Here is a 13995-nt window from a genome sequence, read left to right on the forward strand (position 1 = left end):
CTGTTTCAGTCTGTTTACTCGTGACACCGAATGCTTCCGTTTCTCATCCAAGTTTCGACAGTATGTCGGCAATCACATTTTTTCGTCCTGCCACATGCACAATTTTCAAATTGGTTGTAATAAGAAGTCTGGAATTGTTGTCCTTAACCCATTGAAGTTTGTGGAGAAATTTATGATCAGTGTATATGATTGTCTCAGATAAATTGAAATGTTGTAACGCGAACACCAAGCTCAAAGTCTCCTTCTCAACTGTTGAATATTTCTGCTGATGAATGTTCAACTTCCTAGAGAAATACCCAATAGGTCTTTCTATTTTTTTTTAAGATTAGATTAGATTACCTACAGTGTGGAAACAGGCCCTTCAGCCCAACAAGTCCACACCGCCCCGCCGAAGCGCAACCCACCCATACCCCTACATTTACCCCTTACCTAACACTACGGGCAATTTAGCATAGCCAATTCACCTGACCTGCACATCTTTGGACTGTGGGAGCAAACCAGAGCAGCCGGAGGAAACCCACGCAGACACGGGGAGAACGTGCAAACTCCACACAGTCAGTCGCCTGAGGCGGGAATTGAACCCGGGTCTCAGGCGCTGTGAGGCAGCAGTGCTAACCACTGTGCCACCGTGCCGCCCACTATTTTCTTGCTGTCTTCCTGAAAGAGCACAGCACCAAAACACTCATCACTTGTATCGATAGCCATCATGAGTGGCTGTGTGTAATTAGGTGTAGCTAATACTAGGGCAGTGATTATCACAGCTTTCAGGCTGTCAAATGCCTTCTGACAGTCTGCTGTCGACTGAAACTTGCCTCAGTGAGTGTAGCAGTCACATTGCTAAAATTTGGAGTGAATTTTCGATAAAATACATTCAATCCCAGGATTCGTAGTACTGCTCTTTTTTGCCAATGGTATGGAAAACCCCCCAGTTACCTTTCATTTTCACATTCTGTGAGATCATTTGTCCATGTTCAGATACATGGCCCAGGAATGTGATTTAGACTTTGGCAAATTCACTTTTAGCCAGATTTATCATCAAGCTTGCCTCCTGAGGTCAGTTGAACAAATGCTGCAAATGTTCCTTCCATGTGTGACTAAAAATCACCAGGTCATCCATATATAACAACACAACTGGGTAATCTGGAAATGAACTTTATTGTTAGTCTCTGAAATGTGGCTGGCACAGTTTTCATACTAAATGGCATGACTTAAAATTATACAGTCCATTCAGCATTACGAAAGCTGAAATTGTCTTTGCTTTTTTGGACAAAGGTACCTGCCAGTATCCTCTGAGCAAGTCAAATTTAGAATTCTAAGTTGCTTGTCCCACCTTTTCAACACCGTCTTCTAAATGTGGAATCAGATATGCATCAGTCTTAACTGCATTGCCTTTGCAATAGTCCGCATGTAACCATTGGGTACCATCTGATTTTGGCATCATTACTGTGGATGAGCTCCAGTCAGAGGTGTACAGCACGAAAACAGACCCTTCGGTCCAATTTGTCCATACCGACCAGATATCCCAACTAATCTAGTCCTATTTGACACACTTAGCCCGTATCACTCTCTAAACCCTTCCTATTCATATACCCATCCAGATGCGTTTTAAATGTTGCAATTGTATCAGCCTCCACCACATCTGCCTGCTCATTCCTTACAAGCAACACCCTCTGCATGAAAAAGTTGCCATTAGGTCCCTTTTATATCTTTCCCCTTTCACCCTAAACCTATGCTCTTTAGTTCTGGGCTCCCTCACCCCAGGGAAAAGACTTTGTCTAGTATTGAATCCATGCCCCTCATGATCTTATAATCCTCTGAGGTTACCCTTCAGCCTTTGCTCCAGGGAAAACAACCCCAGCCTATTCAGCCTCTCCCTATAGCTCAAATCCGCCAACCCAGGCAACATCCTTGTAAATCTTTTCTGAACCCTTTCAAGTTTCACAACATCCATCCGATTGGAAGGAGACCAGAGTTGCATGCAATATTCCAAAAGTGGCCTAACCAATGCCCTGAACAGTCGTAACATGACCTCCCAACTCCTATACTCAGTGTACAGGTCCTGCTAAGATTTGCTTTCCCAAAATGCAACACCTCACATTTATCTAAAACTCTATCTGCCACTCCTCAGCCCATTGGCCCATCTGATCAAGATCCAGTTGCAATCTGAGTTAACCACCTTCGTTGTCTACTACACCTCCAATTTTGGTGTCATCTGCAAACTTATGAACTATATCTCATTCTCATTTATATAAATGATGAAATGGAGTGGACCCAGCACCAATCCTTGTGGCACTCCACTGGTCACAGGCCTCCAGTCTGAAAAACAACTCTCCACCACCACTACCCTCTGCCTTCCAGCTTCAAGTCAGTTCTGTATCCAAAGGGCTAGTTATCCCCATATTCCATGAGATCTAACCTTGCTAACCAGTCTCCTATGGGGAATCTTGCCGAACGCCTTACTGAAGTCCATGTAGGTCACATCCACCGCTCTGCCTTCACCAATCCTCTTTGTTAATTCTTCAAAAAATCAAGTTTGTGAGACATGATTTCCCACACACAAAGCCATGTTGACTATCCCTAATCCGTCCTTGCTTTTCCAAATATGTGTAAATCCTGTCTCTCAGGATTCCCTCCAACAATTTGCCCACCACTGAGGTCAGGCTCACTGGTCTATAGTTCCCTGGCTTGTCTTTACCACCTTTCTTAAATAGTGGCATCTTGTTAGCCAACTTTCAGACTTCTGGCACCTCACCTGTGATTATCGATGATACAAACATCTCAGCAAGGGGCTCAGCAATCACTTTCCTAGCTTCCCACAGGATTTTTGGATACACCTGATCAGGTCCTGGGGATTTATCCACCTTTACACATTTCAAGGCATCCAGTGCTTCCTCCTTGTAATATGGACATTTTTTCAAGATGTCACCATCTATTTCCCCACATTCTATATCTTGCATGTTCTTCACAATAAACACTGATGCAAAATACTCATTTAGTTAACTCTCCCATCTGCTGCGGCTCCACGTAAGGGCTGCCTTGCTGATCTTTGGGCCTTATTCGCTCTCCAGTTACCCTTTTGTCCTTAATATATTTGTAAAAACCCTTTGGATTCTCCTTAACCCTATTTGCCAAAGCTATCTGACATCCCCTTTTTGCCCTTCTGATTTCCCTCTTAAGTATACTCTTACTGCCTTTCTACTCTTCTAAGAATTCATTTGTTCTCTCTGTCTATACCTGACATATGCTTCCTTTTTCTTAACCAAGCCCTCAATTTTTCTAGTCATTCAGCATGCCCTACACTTACTAGCGTTTCCTTTCACCTTACAGGAATATACTGTCTCTGGACTAGTTATCCCATTTCTGAAGGCTTTCCGTTTTCCAGCCGTCCCTTTACCTGTGAACATCTGCACCCAATCAGCTTTTAAAAGTTCTTGCCTAATACCGTCAAAATTAGCCTTCCTCCAATTTAGAACTTCAACTGTTAGATCTGGTCTATCCTTTTCTATCACTAATTTAAAACAAATAGAATTATGGTTGCTGGCACCAAAGTGCTCCCCACTGACACCTCAGTCACCTGCCCTGCCTTATTTCCCAAGAGTGGGTAAAATTTTGCACCTTCTCTCGCAGGTACATCCACATACTGACTCAAAACATTCTTGTACACTCTTAAACAAATTCTTCTCCATCTAAATCCTTAACACTATGGCAGTCCCAGACTATGTTTGGAAAGTTAAAATCCCCTGCCATAACCACCCTATTATTCTTACAGATTTCTGAGATCCCAATAAGGTGACCATCTCTTTCTTATTTCTCAGTTCCACCCAAATAACTTCCCTGGATGTATTTCCAGGAATATCCTGGCTAAGTACAGCTGTAATCAAAAACACTACTTCCCCGTCTCTCTTGCCTCCCTTTCTATCCTTCCTTATAGCATTTGTATCCTTGAACATTAAGTCGCCAGTCCTGTCCGTCCCTGAGTCATGTTTCTCTAATTGCTATGATATCCTGGTCCCACATTCCTAACCATGCCCTGACTTAATCTGCGTTCCCTATTAGGCATCTTGCATTGAAGTAAATGCAGTTTAATTTATCAGTCCTACTTTGTTCTCTGCTTTGTTCCTGACTGTTTGACTCGCTACTTTTCTCAACTGTACCAGTCTCAGATAAATTTCTTTCTTCAGTATCTCCCTGGGTCCCACCCCCACTTCTTACTAGTTTAAATCCTTCCGAGTAGCTCTCGCAAATCTCCCTGCCGGTATATTAGTCCCCTTTCAATTCAGGTGCCATCCGTCCTTCTTATCCAGGTCACTTCTACCCCAGAAGAGATTCCAATGATCCAAAATGATAATCCTTCTCCCGTACACCAGCTCTTCAGCCGCACATTCATCTGCTCTATCCTCCTATTCCTACCCTCACTAGCTCGTAGCACCGGGAGTAGTCCAGATATTTCTACTCTCAAGGACCTCCTTTTTAAATTCCTGCCTAACTTTCTATATTCTCCCTTCAGAATCTCATTCTTTTCCCTTCCTTGGTTGTTGGTGCCAATGTGAACAATGACCCCCTGCTGGGCCCTCTTCCCTTGGAGAACATTCTGCACTCTCTCTGAGACATCCTTGATCTGGCACCAGGGAGGTAACACACCATTCTGTTTTTTCGCTACTGGCCATAGAAACGTCTGTCAGTGCCACTGCCTGTGGTTTTCCAATTTCCTGATGTATGAAATGTCTGGCAAAATTCAATTGCATCTTCGTGCCATTCAGGCCAGGGCAGTAAAAATGTTCTTGTAATTTAGCTTGGATTTTTCTTACCCCTAAATGACTCCCAGTGGAGTGGTTCATGTGCTACCTGCAACACCTTTCTACAATCTAATGGCAATACGATTTGATGAACTTCTACCCATTTCTCATCTGTCTGAATATGTAATGGTCTCCATTTCCTCATCAAGACATCATTTTTAGGAAAGTAGCACACTGGGATACATCTAGATTCTTCCATGTATGCTTTTTGATACAATTGCTTTAAATTTACATCTTTTCTCTGAATTAAAGAGGTCTGCTTTGCAATCTATCTGCACCTGTTTTGTTTCAACTATTTGATCAAACAGGGTCTCTAATAATTTCACTTCAACTTTCTTATCTATACTCTTTGATCTCTCCTGTTTTAACTGGTGACTTTGTGACCTCGTTACCACACAGTCTGGAAAAATCCCAGATTATGTGTCTCTTAATGGTTCAGATGCCATTACTGTCCACTGGCTTTTCAACCATTGTAAGCAGCACTCCTACCTGTGAACCAGCTATATCGTTAGCAGGGACAGATTATATTCGTGGAGCTGAGAGCTTGACCAGTACTCCTGCCAAGACTTCGCCACTTTTCACTGGACACTCGAACCTCACTCTACATAATTCAGCTGTGAATTCCTGTTACTGGCACTTTTTCTGGCAATAGTCCTTCAGAGGTACATATCTCCTTATCTTCCAATATCAAAGATTGAGAGGATTCTGTATCTCTTAATATTGTAATCTCTTTACCTGCTGCTCTTGGTCAATGCGAGTAAACTTAACCTTCACAGGTATATGGTTTAAGAAGATCTGCCACTTCCTCCTTAACCAATCTCTGACCAGCTTGTACATTCTGGTGCAGCTTTTCAGCTGCCACTGTGCTTTCTATTACCACTCCAACAAAATTCACTGCTTATCCTGCTTTCCTACATCTGCTTTCTGTTTCCCAGTGCTTTTCCGAATCCACCAATACTATGATTTCACATGACCTATTTTATTGCAGTGAAAACACCTGAACTTTTTAACTTCTCTTTCCCCTTCAAGCGTTTCCTTTTTACCCTGTGCTCAGTTATCCTTATGATCTTCACTGAAGTCTACTTTTCCCTCTCCACGTGAGGATTTCTCTTTTTTCCCCAATTTCTATCCTTCCAACTGATGTTGGAAGCTAAACTTTGGTTTATGAACCAAATTAGCATTTCAGCTGCTAATCATGCTGTTTTAAATCTGCTTTTCCATGAGTTCTCACTACCTCAGGAAGTGAATTTTTGAACTCCTCCAAAAAATCATCTAAGAGGGTTGTAAGTTTGCCCTATGTTTAGTGCCCTTATGCAACTATCAAAATTACTTTGTTTGATCCTATCAAACTCAATGTAGGTTTGACCAGGGTCCCTCCTTAGATTCTTGAAACATTGAGTATTGGCTTCTGGCACAAGCTCATATGCACTTAAAATGGCTTTCTTCACCTCCTCATACACCCAAATTCCTTCTCTGATAGTGATGTGAATACCTCACTAGCTCTACCTGCAAGATTTGTTTGGATTAGCAAAATCCACAAGGTCACTGGCCACTTCATTTGTTTAGCCACCTTCTCAAATGAAGTGAAAAAGGCTTCTACATTCTTCTCAAATTTAAGCAATGCTTGAACATATTTAAACAGATTCTCACTACTTTGGCTACCATGACTTTGCTTATGTTCATTCTCTAAGCTTACCTTCAGCCTTCATCTGCATCCATTTAAACTGACTTTCCTGTCCAAGTGTCAATTTCTGAAGTTCAAACTTCTTATCTTCCTTTCCTCTCCTTATCTCTCTCTCTTTCCTCTCTGTTTTAGTTCTGCTAAAGCAATTTGTTCTTTTTCTCTTTGCCCTACTTTTTAATCATAATTCAGTTTCATTTCTTTTGACCTTTTCTTTTGCTTGTAACTCAAGCTGCTTAGTTTTCAATTGAATTTTAGCTATTTGCACAGATTGTGATGGTGTTTCCAAATGCTGTGCTAACTGCTGAGCTATTGTGATAATTATCTCTCCTTTTCTCATGGAAGGAGACAGCTCCATCTCCAGCCTTACTGCCAATTCTAGCAGCCTTTCCTTTTTCCCCTTTTGGAACATCCCAAGGTCACTTCTTCCACCTTCTTCCATCCTAAGAAAACTCCTAGTGATTGAAAGAGCCATTGCTATCCCAAAAACTGTTTAAAGCAACCGAGATCAACACCCACAACAAAAGACACACCTACCCGTTGCTGCCTTTGAGTCCAACAACCCAAATTGGAACTAAAGAACAAATCCCACAGAGGGGTAAGATGTAGAACAACTTGTAGATCCTTACGGAAAGCCTTTTAACTTCATGGAACCTAAACAATCCCATCCTCGTGCAGTTGAGGAATACAAAAACTGCTTACTTCCTAAGTCTAAACATCTAGTATGTACAATACAAAAATAAAATGCTGAACAACTCAGCAGGTCTAGCAGTATCTAGAGAGAAGCAATTAATATTTTGAGTGCATATGACTTTGGAACAGAAAGGGACTGGAAAATAATTTTAATGCTGTTAACAAAGGGGAAGAGCAGTAAATGGAACAGAGAGAGAAGACGCCCTGAGCAAAAGACAAAGGCAGCACTAATTGTAGTATAGGAGTGATTTAGACATAGTTCAATACTTTACTGCAGTTATATAGGGTCTTGTTGAGACCACATCAGAAATATTGCAATCTAATTTTGGTCTCCCTATCTAAGAGAGAACATATTTGCCATTAGAGGGAGTGCAGTAAACATTCATTAGCCTGATACCAGGAATGGCAGGACTGTGCTATGAGAAGAGATTGGTTTGACTAGACTCATATTCACTGGAGTTCAGAGGATGAGAGGAGATCTGCTAGAGTTTTATATGTTTCAAAAATACTCGATGCAGTGAGGACTTTTTCCCTAGTTGAAGAGTCTAGAATTCAAACATAGAAGGCTGTGTAGGCCACATCACTAAATGCATTCAAGAAAAAGAATTAGCTCGGTTGGCTGGACTACTTGTTTGTGATGGGCAGATGCTGCCAATTGTGTGGATTCAGTTCCAACCATCAGTTTGAGGTTACCATAAAGAACTCTCCTTCTCAACTTCTCACTTTGACTCTTCAGTTAAGCCACCATGTCGTCTCTCCCAAATGAGAGAGCAGCTCAATCAGTTGGTAAGACAATGGTGACTTTACCTTTGCTTATAATAAATTTATCTGAGTAACACAGATGGCACCAATTCTAAATTTACAGCAGGTTTATTTCCAGTACTTTAAAATATCTCTGCAATGAGATATCTTCAGATGGGATCTCAACCTTGATTCCAGATACAGTCATAGAGATGTACAGCATGGAAACAGACCCTTCGGTCCAACCTATCCATGCCGACCGGATATCCCAACCCAATTTAGTCCCACTGCTAGCACCCAGTCCATATCCCTCCAAACCCTTCCTATTCATATACCCATCCAAATGCCTCTTAAATGCTGCAATTGTACCAGCCTCCACCACATCCTTTGGCAGCTCATTCCTTACACGTACCACCCTCTGTATGAAAAAGTTGCCCCTTATGTCTCTTTTATATCTTTCCCCTCTCACCCTAAACCTATGCCTTCTAGTTCTGGACTCCCCGACCCTCAGGGAAAAGATTTTGTCTATTTATCCTATCCATGCCCCTCATAATTTTGTAAACCTCTATAAGGTCACCCCTCAGCCTCCGACGCTCCAGGGAAAACAGCCCCAGCCTGTTCAGCCTCTCTCTGTAGCTCAAATCCTCCAACCCTGGCAACATCCTTGCAAATCTTTTCAGAACCCTTTCAAGTTTCACAACGTCTTTCTGATAGGAAGGAGAGCAGAATTGCATGCAATATTCCAACAATGGTCTAACCAATGTCCTGTACAGCCACAACATGACCTCCCAACTCCGGGACTCAATACTCTGACCAATAAAGGAAAGCATATCAAATGCCCTCTTCACTAACCTATCTACCTGTGACTCCACTTTCAAGGAGCTATGAACCTGCACTCCAAGGTCTCTTTGTTTAGCAACACTCCCTAGAACATTACATTAAGTGTATAAGTCCTGATAAGATTTGCTTTCCCAAAATGCAGCACCTCGCATTTATCTGAATTAAACTCCATCTGCCACTTCTCAGCCCATTGGCCCATCTGGTCAAGATCCTGTTGTAATCTGAGGTAACCCTCTTCGCTGTTGACTACATCTCCAATTTTGGTGTCATCTGCAAACTTACTAACTATACCTCTTATGCTCACATCCAAATCATTTATATAAATGTTGAAAAGTAGAGGACCCAGCACCGATCCTTGTGGCACTCCACTGGTCACAGGCCTCCAGTCTGAAAAACAACCCTCCACCTCCAACCCTCTTCTACCTTTGAGCTAGTTCTGTATCCAAATGGCTAGTTCTCCCTGTATTCCATGAGATCTCACCTTGCTAATCAGTCTCCCATGGGGAACCTTGTTGAGCGCCTTACTGAAGTCCATATAGATCACATCTACTGCTCTGCCCTCATCAATCTTCTTTGTTACTTGTTCAAAAAACTCAATCAAGTTTGTGAGAGATGATTTCCCATGCACAAAGCCATGTTGACTATTGCGAATCAGTCCTTGCCTTTCCAAATACATGTACATCCTGTCCCTCAGGATTCCCTCCAACAACTTGCCCACCACTGAGGTCAGGCTCACTGGTCTATAGTTCCCTGGCTTGTCTTTACCGCCCTTCTTAAACAGTGGCACCACGTTTGCCAACCTCCAGCCTTCTGGCACCTCACCTGTGACTATCGATGATACAAATATCTCAGCACGAGGCCCAGCATTCACTTCTCTAGCTTCCCACAGAGTTCTCGGGTACACCTGATCAGGTCCTGAGGATTTATCCACTTTTAACCGTTTCAAGACATCCAGTACTTCCTCCTCTGTAATCTGGACATTTTGCAAGGTTTCACCATCTATTTCTTCCACAAGGTGTTAGTTACTTCTATTCTCTTGCTCCATCTTCAGGGACTGAGGCAGATAAACACAGTGAAAAGACTGTCAAACACAAATCAATTAAACTTGAAATTTGCAGATATAGGCTTATGCTTAATAACATCCTGTGCTTTTGGAATGGAACTAGCTACCTCTGCTATTGCTGTTAGCTTCAGAGGTGGAACTAAATGTTTGTCTGATGAAACCACTTCAGTTACCTTGTTAATGCAGGAGTATATACCAGGACATGTGACTACTGTGATATCTTGTGGGTTACTGGGAGAACACATGGCTTATGTTGAAGTTAGCAGAGCTTTTCAGTGCTGCTAGTACATATAGTGCATGTGTGATTGGGCCTACAAGGTCACCATTGATTTAATACTTAGTTTATGCTTTATTAGATTAGATTCCTTACAGTGTGGAAGCAGGTCCTTCGGCCCAACCAGTCCACACCGACCCTCCGAAGAGTAACCCATCCAGAACCATTTCCCTCCTAACACTACGGGCAATTTAGCATGGCCAATTCACCTGACATCTTTGGATTGTGGGAGGAAACTGGAGAACCCGGAGGAAACCCACACAGACACGGGGAGAATGTGCAAACTCCACACAGTCACCCGAGGTGGAACCGAACCTGGGACCCTGGTGCTGTGAGGCAGCAGTGCTAATTACTGAGCCACCGGTTCATGTTGTACTATACCACTATGAGATCCAGACAACTCCAGCTTGGCTCTTGCACTGCCTTGCTTGGCCTGTTCTGGAGGTAATACATTTCCTACACACTGCTTGTGGCTCGTCATTTTATCAACCTGTAATTGTTACATTTAGTCATTTCTGACAATATTGTGGTAAAACATACAAGTCTAACTATACTTTTTGGGTAACTCAGGTTCAAATGCAAGTTCAGAATTTTTGGCTGTTCCCATATAATTCTGCAAAAGCTTTCCTTTAGCCTATAAAAAAGGACTTAGTCCTTAAGAGGTGTTTTAGTGATTACCCATTTACACCTTAGCAATAGGGAAAATGTGATTGTAGTTTCTACTAGCCTTCCAGCCCATTTACTCATGCTTACTTTACTGACATTATTTCTATTAAAACTAGCGTACAAAGGAATACATAGTCCCTTGGCTTCAACTTAAGCTGGTGTACTAGTGAAGCTCACATAATTAAGACTACTGGAAATGGCGCTTACTAGATTTTTAAATAGAATAATGTGGTACTGAGTAAAGTTTACAAAAGATGTTCACGAAGTTCCTGTGTGAGCCACATTAGGAGATTTCATATTTCAAATTAAACAGGAAAGGTCAGTGATTTAGTTAAATGTTTTCCAGTGAAGTGAAATACAAGTTAAAACATTATTAAAGCAATGGAAGAAATGGATCTAAGTAAAAACCAAATGAACTGCAGGTGCTGTAAATCAGAGACAAAAATATAAATTATTGAAAACGTTCAGCAGGTCTGGCAGCATCTATGGAGAGAAATCAGAGTTAATGTTTTTGGTTGCATGACCTTAATTCAATCGGCCCAAAACATTAACTCTGATTTCTCCTCATAAATGCTGCCAGTCCTGAAAACCTAGACCCCCCCACCAATCCAACCTCCACTCCCGGCACCTTCCCCTGCAACCGCAGGAGGTGCAAGACTTGCGCCCACACCTCCCCCCTCACCTCCCTCCAAGGCCCCAAAGGAAACTTCCATATCCGCCACAGATTCACCTGCACCTCCACACACATCATCTATTGCATCCTCTGCACCCGATGTGGCCTCCTCTATATTGGGGAGACAGGCCGCCTACTTGTGGAGCGTTTCAGAGAACACCTCTGGGACACCCGGACCAACCAACCCAACCACCCTGTGGCTCAACACTTCAACTCCCCCTCACACTCCACCAAGGATATGCAGGTCTTTGGACTCCTCCATTGCCAGACCACAGCAACACGACGGTTGGAGGAAGAGCGCCTCATCTTCCGCCTAGGAACCCTCCAACCACAAGGGATGAACTCGGATTTCACCAGTTTCCTCATTTCCCCTCCCCCACCTTGTCTCAGTCAAATCCATCGAATTCAGCACCGCCTTCCTAACCTGCAATCTTCTTCCTGACCTCTCCGCCCCCACCCCAGTCTGACCTATCACCCTCACCTTGACCTCTTTCCACCTATCACATTTCCGACGCCCCTCCCCCAAGTCCCTCCTCCCTACCTTTTATCTTAGGCTGCTGGACAAACTTTCCCCATTCCTGAAGAAGGGCTTATGCCCGAAACGTCGATTCTCCTGTTCCCTGGATGCTGCCTGACCTGCTGCGCTTTTCCAGCAACACATTTTCAGCTCTGATCTCCAGCATCTGCAGATCTCACTTTCTCCACTGAAATAAGGCAGCCTGGTGCAGATTTGTCCAGCAACACAGAGGTTAAAAGCTTCTGTGTTCCATGGAGAAATTGTGCAATTACAATTGAACAATAAGCAATTTTTAATGTTTTTTAAGAGACAGTACAGCCTTAATTACCAGGAAAGACCATTCAAATGTAATAAGGTTACATGATTGACAGGAGGTCAATCCAATGATATTTCCTAGGAAATGGTTTTGTCTTACACAAATCAACATCTCATACTTTCAGTTCAAGATTAGTTTGAGTGGTCAGTTAATGTCTTATGATTCATTTTATGACGACTCCATTGTCTCTTTTATCTTCAACAGAGAGCGGCGGGAGCTGGGCGGAAGTTCAGACGGAGCGCAAAGCTGGTCGGGAAGGTAAGTGATTACTATTAGAGTGGGTGTGTTCTAAACCCCAGGTCCTACAAAGTAGGGTCTCCCTCCCTCCCTCCTCCTCTAACCTTAATTAAGAGTCCACAGACGTGCCACAAAGAGGGTCTAAGGAAGTTTAGATCGAAGAGTGAGGCTTCAGCTCAGGACTCTTTGACAAGGAGGTTGAGTGAAGTGATTACACCACAGTTGAAGAGGGTGAAGACATGACTGCCCAGCTGGTTCAGTGCGCTACGTGCTTGATGTGGGAGGTCAACGACTCTGGTGTGTCTGGCTCGTATATGTGTGGAAAGTGTGTGCACATTCAGCAATTGACCGAGCATATTGCAGCGCTGACGAAAGAACTCGAAGACCTTAGGCTCATTCGAGAAAATGAGATCTTTCTGGACAAGACCTTCAGCGATGTTATTACACCAATCATGCCAGAAGAGAGCAGAAGAGAGCAAATGATGAAGGCAGAGAGGAGACAGGTGCAAGAGACCCCGGGAGAAGTACCTGTCAGGAACAAGTTGAAGCTTTTGGAAGCAGAGACTGATGACACTGCCAGTTCGCAAGGCGGCCAAGTTTGTCAATCAAAAGTTGCCGCAGAGGCAGAGCGGAAGAGTCGGACATCGCACAGAGCCGTGGTTTTTGTGGCAGCAGACGGGATTTAAGGATGGTGTGTTGCTTTCCTGGTGCTAGAGTGAAAGACATCGCGGACAGAGTGCAGGAAATCCTCAAGGATGAAGGTGAAGAGTCAGAGGTGGTGGTACATGTCGGCACAAATGATGTCGGGAAGAAGAGGAGGAACATACTACAGCGAGACTTCGGAGAACTAGGAAGAAGGGTGAAAAGCAGGACGTCCAAGGTGGTTATCTCCGGTTTGCTTCCAGTTCCTCGGGCTAGTGTGGCCAGAAACAGGGAGATAATGGACTTGAACGTGTGGTTGGGGAACTGGTGCAGGAAGCAAGGAATTAAGTTCTTGGATCACTGGGGTATATTTTGTGGTAAACATAAAATCTACAAGAGAGACGGCTTGCACCCTAATAGGTTAGGGACCAGTATTCTGGCAGGCAGGTTTTCTACTGCAACACCACTACATTTAAACTAAGTAGCAGGGGGGAGGGGACAAGCTGGATGTTTAAAAAGGAAATTGAAGGGAAAGTTAGAACAAGAGAAGTCAAGAAAGACAACTGTATTAGTGAGGCAGAAAACTCGGAAAGGCATCATGCTGTAAGGTTGAGTGAAATAAGGGTTGATGGGAAGGTTGAGAGCAGTAACAAATTAAAAATACTATACATGAATGCACGCAGCATTAGACATAAGATGGATGAGCTTGAGGCTCTTTTGGAAATTGGCAGATATGATATTGGGGGGATAACTGAGATGTGGCTTCAAGTGGACAGGGCCTGGGAAATGAATATTCAAGGATACACGTGTTATCGTAAGGACAGACTGACGGGCAGAGGGGGTGGGGTGGCCTTGT

This window comes from Chiloscyllium plagiosum, unplaced genomic scaffold, assembly GCF_037043375.1.
Source record: "Chiloscyllium plagiosum isolate Xiang-an unplaced genomic scaffold, Cpla_swu_hap1 HiC_scaffold_14, whole genome shotgun sequence".
Taxonomy (NCBI): Eukaryota; Metazoa; Chordata; class Chondrichthyes; order Orectolobiformes; family Hemiscylliidae; genus Chiloscyllium; species Chiloscyllium plagiosum.